A 10,888-nucleotide genomic window follows, 5' to 3' on the forward strand; every position below is an offset into this window, starting at 1 on the left:
TTTATTTTTTGAGACGGAGTTTCGCTCGTTACCCAGGCTGGAGTGCAATGGCGCGATCTCGGCTCACCGCAACCTCCGCCTCCTGGGTTCAGGCAATTCTCCTGCCTCAGCCTTCCACGTAGCTGAGATTACAGGCATGCACCATCATGCCCAGCTAATGTTTTGTATTTTTAGTAGAGACGGGGTTTCACCATGTTGACCAGGATGGTCTCGATTTCTTGACCTCGTGATCCACCCGCCTCGGCCTCCCAAAGTGCTGGGATTACAGGCTTGAGCCACGGCGCCCGGCCTGTGTAAACCTTTTATTATTGTGATGAGTACTTGGGGTGAAACCCCATTGCCACATTTACTGGCATTGAAACCGCCTTTCCCAAAATTATAACTGAGGAAATTATGACAGTGAAAGACATCAGAACTAACCCAACTCCATCTTGCCTCTCTAGCCTTTAAGCTGTCCTTGTTCATTCTGAGGCATAGGCCCAACGAACCTTGGGAAGGAATTTAGTTTATAGTTTCACTCTGAAACAAAATTGATAGTAGCCCTTTTCCAAAAAAAAAAAAAAAAAACCCATCCTGCCCCTTGGGACCAGTCTGCCTTTGTAAGACTAACAAATTAGCTACAAAATTAGAAATTATGGTTTAGGGGGTCACACAGCAGCCTCTGGCTGCCACAGTCTGAACCTCCCCAAATTGCCCCTGGAGATAACATCACTATTGTAGAACCTAAGATCCGTGCTTGAGATATTTTGCAGACTCTGCACTCGATGGATCAGCTGACACCACCCAGACTAGTAATTTGGCTCAAACAGTTCTGTGATCCCACCGTGGAAGAGAAGACAGCGAGGAAACCTCACTTCAATCCCCAGGATTCCATCTTCGACCTGACCAGTCAGCACTTCTCGCTTGCCAAGCCCCTAACCACAAAATTATCTTTTTTTTTTTTTTTTTTGAGACGGAGTTTCACTCATGTTACCCAGGCTGGAGTGCAATGGCGCGATCTCGGCTCACTGCAACCTCCGCCTCCTGGGTTCAGGCAATTCTCCTGCCTCAGCCTCCTGAGTAGCTGGGATTACAGGCACGCACCACCATGCCCAGCTAATTTTTTGTATTTTTAGTAGAGACGGGGTTTCACCGTGTTGACCAGGATGATCTCGATCTCTTGACCTCGTGATCCACCCGCCTCGGCCTCCCAAAGTGCTGGGATTACAGGCTTGAGCCACCGTGCCCGGCCCCAAAATTATCTTTAAAACCTCCTATCCCTGAATGCCTGGGAGCATATTCAACTGCTTCCTGGCCAGCCATGTCCATCAGAATGTCCCACAAGCCCTTTAAACTCAGTGTGTCGCAAACTGAATTGATCATCTCCCTCCAATCTGCTCTCCCTGCATTCCCCATTCTAGTAAGTGGTGCCACCCCCCCGCTCAGTTGCCTCCATCAGAAACCAGGGAGTTGTCCTTCACACTTCCCACTACCATCGCCTACTTCCAGTCAATCACAAGTGTGCCAATTTCAACTCTTCACTGTTTCCTGATGCAGCCTTTCTGGCCATGTTCGTGGCACGCTCCATGTGCACAACACCACGATCCCATCTGCATGAGTGCAATCTCCTAGTGGGATTCCCTAGCTGCAGTCTTGCCCCTCTCTAATTTATCCTCCATACCACAGTCAACATGACCCTGCCAAAACCCAAATCTCACTGCTGCCCCTCTGTTTGAGTAATTTGAGTAATAATAAAACTGTCTCCCATACAGCTGGCTCTGTGTGAATTACCTTTCTCCATTGCGATTTCCCTGTCTTGATACATCAGCTCTGTCTAGGCAGCGGGCGAGGTGAACCCATTGGGCAGTTACAGCATCTACTGGGAGCTCGGCTCTAGCCAGGTGCTAGTGATTCAGAGAAGAGTAAGATGAGGACCTTGATCCCATGGATGGCACAGTCCAGTGGACAGACAGCCATATGAACAAATGGATACCGAATAATTCATTCTACCAATGCTATGGTAGAGGTGTGGGCAAGATTCTGGTTCTCTCCAAGGAAGGAGTAACTAACTCTCGGAGTGTGGTACTTGAGTTCGCTGAGTCCAAGATGACCCCAGGGGCTAAGTGAGGGTGGGACAACATGTTTCACTGGGGAACTGCGGGTGGCTCCATGGGGTCTGGGTGGAGGGTAGAATGTAGGTGTAGGTGGGAGGTGATGGGGGTGAGGATGCTGAAGGAAGTAGGAAAGTAGTCAGAAGGGTTTTGAATGCCAGGTTCAGGGACTTGAGTGCTCCCTGGGGTGAGATAAGAATGGGCAAAGTAGCTGTTGGAGGGTTTCAAAACGTGGTCACATTTGTGTTATGGAAAGATCACTCTGGTGGTGAAGATGGTGGCTTGGATTTGGAGTGGGTAGACAGGAGGCAGGCACAGTGGGCTTGGTTCTGAGACTTGGCAGCTTGAAGCGTGCTAGGTCCTTGCTGGTTCTCAAGATGCCTCCCTGATGCATTCTGATGGTCCATGGAACGTCTGACTCAGCCTCCAGATTTTCTTAATCCTCTTTGCCAACTTTCTCCAGGAGACGGAAGGTAGCCTTTGAGGGGGAGGATGCTCTCGCCTCTGCCTCTCATCCAAATTTCTTCCAAAAGGGGTCCGCAGTTGCTGTCTTCTCTTTCTCACCTCCCATTCACTCTTCAGCCCACTGCAATCTGGCTTCCACTCCCACAACACCACTGAAATTTCCTCCTCCATGGTTACCAGTGACCTCCTGAAGAGTGGAATCCAATAGACCCTTCAGTCTTTAGTTTACTGGACCCAGCCCCCAATGCTGGCGTGAGCCTGTTGACCATGCCCATCTAAATGAACTTCTCTACCCCATGGGTGGTACCTGGATAACGATTTACCATACAGATTCTAGGGCCCTACTGTGCCAGCATGGTGAAAGGCAGGGATGTGTATTTCTCATGAGCACCTCTGGTGCACACTAGAGAACCACTGCTCTATCCCAACACCCAGGGAACCTCACTCTCCTCCATCTCCTCAAACCTCTCCTCCTTCTCGGCCTCCTTCTTGGACTATTCTTTCTTTGCTCTCTGTGCCTATCTTGACCCCCTTTTCTTCTCACTCATACTCTCAGATTTCTTTGTACCTGAGGTCACCTCCTCATCAGTAACAGTGTTCCCCTGAGTCACATTCCCTGGGGTATTTACTGGAATTGAGGGTGGGGTATGCAGTTTTGGAAAAGCCTCCCTGGTGATTCTGAACACTGTCCCAGGAGCTACACCACCCGATGAATATCTCGTTGAGGATTGCTGCCTTAGGTACTTTCCCTTGGGGGGTCTCATCCACTCCCATGGTTTCCATCGTCAATGTCCTTCTAAATTCTGATGGCTCCTGTATTTCCCTTTCCATATTAGAGCTCTCTGTGGAGTGCTGGACCCAAATATTCAACTGACTCCTGGCCACGTCCACCAGAATGTTCACAAGTCCTCCAAACTCAGTGTGTCCCAAACTGAATTGACCATCTCCCTCCAATCTGCTCTTCCTGCATAACCCAGCTCAGTAAATGGTGCATGCCACCCCAGTTGCCTCCATCAGAAACCAGGGAGTTGTCCTTCACACTTCCCATTACCATCACCCAGTCAATCACAAGCGTGCCAATTTCAGCTCCTCACTGTTTTCTGATACAGCCTGTCTGGTCACGTACATGGTACCCTCCCTGTTCACAACACCACAATCCTGTCTGCATGAGTGAAACAATCTCCTAGTGGGACTCCCTGGCTGCAGTCTTGCCCCTCTCTAATTTATCCTCCATGCCACAGTCAACACGACCCCGTCAAAACCCAAATCTCACCTCTGCATTCCTCTGTCTGATAACTTCTTCTCTCCCTCCATGGCTTCCCATTGCCTAAGGATGATTCACATGCCCTGTCCTGGCATTTAAGCCATACCTCCAGCATCTCACTTGCATCCAACCTCCAATAGAATTGTGGTTCTGTTTGTAAGGAAGCAGGGAAACGCAGACATTGAGTCTGCCTACCCACCCCGTTGCCATCTTCCCAACCCTACAAGAATTGCTATTGAGTATGGGTTTTGAGTAGAGCACATGGCCCTGGGCTCCTCCATCTTCTTGCTGCTCCATCCCCTGTGCTTTACGCCCCTGCTACACCAACTCTCATGGCTCTTCACTCACGCCAGGCTGTTTCTCATCTCCCTGCCTTTGTTCACGAATTCTCTCTGCCCACATCCTCCCTCTGCTCTTCCCTCCCTCCTTTTGGTTCTATGAGCCCATAAGTTTTTGGCCTAAGCTTGTACACTTTGGGATCTCATCTCTTGCAGCCAGAAGAGTCCTTTGCATTCCTGTCTCATCTGGTGCATGTTCCTGTCACTGCCCTTCTTCACCATTTTGTACCTGAGTTTAATTCTCTGTCTCCCTTCGTGAGTTCCTGGAGAGCAAGGGCCTTGCCCTCTTCGTCTTTGCATCCCATGTACCACACAGGACCTAACTGAGAGTTGGCGCCCAGTCAATAAGTGAATAAGTGTGTGAGTGAACGATTGAGGTGCAGAGAGTCAGACTCTACATCTCCCAGACTCAGCTCTTGTAATTTCCAAGACTCAGCCTAGGTACCAGCCACACCCTTTCTTGGGCTGCTCTTGCTGTTTAAAGTGGCTGATGGTGGACACCCAGGAATCAGCAACTGGGTCAGTTGCAAGTAACAGAGATTAGAAAAATAGTGGCTTAAACAATGCAAGGTGTTTGTTTTTCTCATGTAACAAGAAGTAATTCAGGGCTGCCAGGCATGGGTCTCTATGGTCTCATCAAGGACCCAGCTGAGCCAGCACAAGAGCCACACCTCCACACCTCCACACCTCCAGCATCTCACTTGCATCCAGATAAAAAAGGGGGAAGGACAAAGGACAAACTAATGATTGCTAACTGGGTCAGTGCCCTTTAACGACACTTCCTCTAGCATCTCATTGGTCAGAATGGTGTCACATGATGTGCTTAGCTGCAAGGGAGGCTGGAAAATCTATTTTTAGCAGGGCATTTTGCAGCCTTCAATAGAATTGTGGTTCTGTTTGTAAGGAACCAGGGAAACGTAGACATTGAGTCTGCCTACCCACCTGGTTGCCATCTTCCCAGGCTTCTTTGATACAAGAGTTGCTATTGTGTGTGGGTACTGAGTAGCACATACTTACGGAAGGTGGGCCCAGTCCCAAATGGTGAATCCTGTCTAGTTTAAGCCAGTCATGGTACTCCCATTTCTCTTGCCTGAGATGGGTTTGGGGTGAGCATGTGACCTACTTCTGGATAATGGACGTAATTGCCTGCTAAGGGCTTTCCAGAGGGTTTTCTTCCCTCATAAAGAAAGAGATGTGATGAGGTAATCACCTCCCTTTTTTCCTATCTTGAAGACAGTTGGGCAATGACATGATCCTGAAATGGCCTTGGTAACCTACAAATGAGTGGTCAGAGCTACAGGAAGCCAAATGCAGAGGATGGTGGAGCAGGGAGATGGGAGTTCTTGGCTTGATGGAGTCTTTGAGTGGTTGACTTGATCAACCTCGAAGTTGCCCACCTCCAGGTCCTTGTATAAGCCACAGTTTAGGCTTCCTTCCTTCCTCCTTCCCTCCCTCCCTGCCTCCCTCCTCTCTCTCTGTTTCTTTCTTTCCTTCTTTCTTTCTTCTTTCTTTTCTTCAGGGTCTTGCTTTTCTGGCCAGGCCTGACCAACATGGAGAAACTCCATCTCTACTAAAAATGCAAAATTAACTGGGTGTGGTGGTGCATGCCTGTAATCCCAGCTACTCGGGAGGCTGAGGCAGGAGAATCGCTTGAACCTGGGAGGTGGAGGTTGTGGTGAGCCGAGATTGTGCCACTGCACTCCAGCCTGGGCAACAGAGACTCCATCTCAAAAAACAAACAAACGAACAACAAAAAAAAAAACCCCCAAAATTAGCCAGGTGTGGTGGTGCATGCCTGTAGGCCCAGCTACACAGGTGGTTGAAGTGGGAGGATCCCTGGAGCTTGGGAGGCAGAGGTTGCAGTGAGCTGAGATGCAGTCACTCCAGCCTTGGGGTACAGAGTGAGACACTGTCTCAAAATAAAGTCCTGAATATATTAATGATAATTACTTTCAAGTCTATGTCTTACAACACCACTATCTGGATCACAGGCCCATTGTGGCATGTTTTAAATTAAACATTTTATTTCAAAATAATTGTAGACTCATACTCAGTTGTAAGAAAGAACACAGAGAGAGCCCATGTACCCTTTACCCAGCTTCCCTTAATGGTAACATCCTACAAGAGTAGCTTACAACATCGCCACCATATTAACATTGATACAGTCTTATTTAGGTTTCCCTGGTTTTACTAGTAGGGGTGTGTGTGTGTGTGTGTGTGTGTGTGTGTGTGTGTGTGTGATTTAGTTGTAGGCAATTTTATCATATGTGTAGGTCTAGAGGCCTTAAAACATTTCCCCCCCTCTGTGTGGATTTTCAGTCATTCAGTTTCATTTCCAGATATGTCTGGTAATTTTTTTATTGAATGCCAAACTTTGTGTAACAAAAATATAATGTGAGAGTTTGGATGGCGTTGTTCTCTTCCTCCGGAGAATTTACTTGGCTTCTGGCAAGCTGTTGGTGAAGAGGCAGACACCTTAATTCAATCAATGAATGGGAGGCTTGGAAGCTGCCATTCTGTGTGTGGGAAGGCTGGAATATTTCCCTACTCGGAGTGTGTAACCCACTAAAAGCCTGGGTCATTTACCAGAGCCCCTCACCCTAAACTTCAGTTTTTAGCCGGAGGCTGTAGTTCTCATTGTCATGTAATTTCTTGAACATACTAACTGGCTGCTCAACTTAATCACTTGTTAGTGGATAGGGGCTGTGAGAGGAGGGCAGCTGCCCCGGAATCCAGGCTCACCTCTCTGAACTTCTCTTCTCCCTGGGATCTTTGTTCCTCAACTCTGACTTGTCTTGATAGTTCTCCAATGTCTTCCTTGGATGCCTTATTATTATTATTATTTTTTTGAGATGGAGTCTCAACTGTTACCCAGGCTGGAGTGCAGTGGCGCCATCTCGGCTCACTGCAACCTCTGCCTCCTGGGTTCAAGCAATTCTCTTGCCTCAGCCTCCTGAGTAGCTGAGATTACAGGCATGCACCCCCACACCCAGCTAATTTTTGTATTTTTAGTAGAGATGGGGTTTCACCATGTTGAATTCACAATCCAATTCTCCATCCAAACTCTCACATTATATTTTTGTTACACAAAGTTTGGCATTCAATAAAAAATTTACCAGACATATCTGGAAATGAAACTGAATGACTGAAAATCCAGAGGGGGGAGTTTTTTTTAAGGCCACTAGACCCACACATGTAATAAAATTGCCTACAACTAAATCACACACACACACACACACACACACACACACACACACACACACACACGGTCTCGAGCTCCTGGCCTCAAGTGATTCCCCTGCCTTGGCCTCCCAAAGTGCTTGGATTACAGGCGTGAGCCACCACACCCGGTCTTTTCCTTGGATGTCTTAAATATGTTAGTTTGGCTTTCTAGGTTTTCTCAGTGAGAGGGCTGGTCTGCAACAGAAATCTGCACCAGTCTTTGTTCCTAACACTGATGTTTTGGCATCCCTGAGGGACTAAGGGGATCCCCTTAATCACAGGCCACACTGGGCAGCATTTGGGTGCTTGTTCAGGAGTCAGACTGGATTCAATTCTAGTGTTGCAGCCAAGCGCGGTGGCTCACGCCCGAAATCCCAGCACTTCGTGAGACCAAGGTGGGTGATCACCTGAGGTTGGGAATTTGAGATCACCCTGGCCAACATGGTGAAACCTTGTCTGTACTAAAAATACAAAAATTAGCCAGGAGTGGTCGTGGGCAGCTGTAATCCCAGCTACTCAGGAGGCTGAGGCAGGAGAATTGCTTGAACCTGGGAGATGGAGGTTCAAGGTTGCAGTGAGCCGAGATCACTGTATTCCAGCCTGGGTGATGGGTGATAAGAGCAAAACTTCATCTCAAAAAAAAAAAAAAAAAATATATATATATATATATATATATATAGTGTTGCCACTTCCCGGCCATGTGATCTTGGTGGAATCTCCCTCTCTGGGCCTCAGTTTTCTTTTCTTTCTTTCTTTCTTTTTTTTTAGAGACAGGGTTTCACCATGTTGGCCAGCCTGGTCTTGAACTCCTGAACTCAGGTGATCTACCCGCCTCGGCCTCCCAAAGTGCTGGGATTACAGGCGTGAGCCACCACACCCAGCCTCAGTTTTCTTATGGTACTTGCCTCCTTGGAATAAATAAACTAATATATGTCAAGTGCTCAGAGAAATGAGTGTCTATTATATAATAAGCACTCAATATATATCAGTTATTAGTATTCAGCAAATCAGTTAAAGTGCCAGGTGCTGGGTCTATATCCTGGTGAAAAAAGATAAATACCATCCCTTCCCTCGTAGAGCTGACAATTTATTCAGGAGGACACTCTGGTGACTTACAGGAAGTCAGTAAACTATCATTGTCAGAGAGATGCATGCTGTGGTGAGAATTAAAAAGGACGATAGAGCAGGGCACCCTGGCAGGTTTGATTCCAGGTCGAGCAGGGAGAGCTTGGTTCCCAGGTCTGGGGTAATAGAAGGCACATGACAAATGACAGAGAGTGACCAGGCGGTCAGTAAACACTTCTGTGATTGCTGCGTGACAGCTGAGATTTGGATGACCGAAAGGAGCAACTCCACTGAGACCCGGGGAAGGAACATTTTAGGCTGAGAGAAAGACACCTGCAGATTCTCTGAATCTGGCATGTTTGGGGATGGGGGGAGACCAGTGTGTCCCAGAGTGGAATGAGGAGAGGGGAAAGAGTGATGGCAGAAAATCCAGAAGGTGGGCAGGGACAGGATCCCAGAGGGCTGTGAGAGTCACTACGAGGGCCTGGATAGCAAACTGGGAAGATTTGAGAGGTGTTTTTGTTGTTTGTTTGTTTTTGAGACAGAGTCTTGCTGTGTCACCCAGGCTGGAGTGCAACGGTGTGGTTTCAGCTCACTACAACTTCACCACCTCCCGGGTTCAAGTGATTCACCTGCCTCAGCCTCCTGAGTAACCGGGATTACAGGTGCATGCAACCATGCCCGGCTAATTTTTGTATTTTCAGTAGAGACAGGGTTTCACTATATTGGCCAGGCTGGTCTCAAACTCCTGACCTCAGGTGATCCACCTGCCTTGGCCTCCCAAAGTGCTGGGATTATAAGCATGAGCCACTGCGCTCTGGCTGCTTCGGAGAGTTTTACAGAGAGGAGTAACAATATTTTGATAGCAATGATCATTGTAGGTGTCATAAGGAGAACTGATTTTTTTTTTCTTTTTTTTTTTTGAGACAGAGTCCCACTCTGTCACCTAGGCTGAAGTGCAGTGGCACAGTCATGGCTCACTGAAGCCTTTATCTCCCAGGCTCAAGTGATCCTCCCAACTCAGCCTCACGAGTAGCTGGAACTACAGGTGCACACCACCCTGCCCAGCTAATTTAAAAAAGATATTTTGTAGAGACAGGGTCTCACTATGTTGCCTAGGCTGGTCTTGAACTCCTGGGCTCAAGCAATCCTCCTGCCTGACCTCCCAAAGTGTTGGGATTACAGGGGTGAGCTGCTATAGCACCCAGCCAGAGAATGGATTTTAAGAGAGGAAACTGTATTTTCTTTTCTTTTTTCTTTTTTTGACTGAGTCTCGCTCTGTCGCCAGCAGGCTGGAGTGCAATGGCGTGATCTCAGCTCACTGCAACCTCTGCCTCCCAGGTTCAAGTGATTCTCCTGCCTCAGCCTCTCTACCTCCTGGGTTCAAGCGATTCTCCTGCCTCAGCCTCCTGAGTAGCTGGGATTACAGGCACCCACCATGACTCCTGGCTAATTTTTTGGTATTTTTAGTAGAGACGAGGTTTCTCTATGTTGGTCATACGGGTCTCAAACTTTCGAACTCAGTGATCCGCCCGCCCCGGCCTCCCAAAGTGTTGAGATTACAGGCGTGAGCCACTGCACGACCAGAAACTGCATTTTCAAGAGACAGTGGTGGCTTGGAACAGAGTGGTAGCAGAGTAGAGAGAAGTGAGCATGGGTTGAGATATGGGTTAGTGATTGAGTCAGTGGGTGACGGATTGAATAGATGGATGAGAGAAAGAAAGAAGTCAATGAGCAACCAAGATTGAGGCTACTTATTTGAGCCTATTTACTGAGATGGGGGCAAGTGGGGATGGGGGAGGAAGATCAAATGCTTAGTTTTGGATATATACATTTTGAGACTCCTGTTGGGTAATCTGGATATGCAAATGTGGAGTTCAGGGAAAAATCTAGGAGGGAGTCAAAGCCATGGTCTGGATGAGATTTCCTAGGGAGAGTGTCTAGGTAGAAAGAATAGAGACCCAGAACTACGCCCTGGAGTACTGCAGCATTTAGGGACAGGGAGATGAGGAGGCACCCATGAAATAGAGCAGTGGTTCTCAAAGTGCAATCCCAGGACCAGCAGCCAAAGCATCGGCTGGCACTTGTTAGAGACGCAGACGGTTGGGTCCCACCCAAGATCTACTGCCTCAGGACTTCCAGGGTGGGGCCCAGTGATGGGCGATCAGTGCTTTAACTCGCTCCAGGCGATTGTTATGCAGGCTACAGTTTAAGAATCACTGAGGTGAAAGACAAACCAGGAGAGGTTGTGTTTTCAAAGGCAAGAGAATAAATTTTTCTTTTCTTTTCTTTTTGGAAACGGAGTCTCACTCTGTAGCCTAGGCTGGAGTGTAGTGGCACAATCTTGGCTCACTGCTGCCTCTGCCTACTGGGTCCCGCCTGGTTCAAGCAATTATCTGCCTCAGCCTCTGGAGTAGCTGGGATTGCAGGCACATACCACCATA

This window comes from Sapajus apella, unplaced genomic scaffold (genome assembly GCF_009761245.1).
Source record: "Sapajus apella isolate SASKATOON/1434 unplaced genomic scaffold, GSC_monkey_1.0 scaffold160, whole genome shotgun sequence".
Taxonomy (NCBI): Eukaryota; Metazoa; Chordata; class Mammalia; order Primates; family Cebidae; genus Sapajus; species Sapajus apella.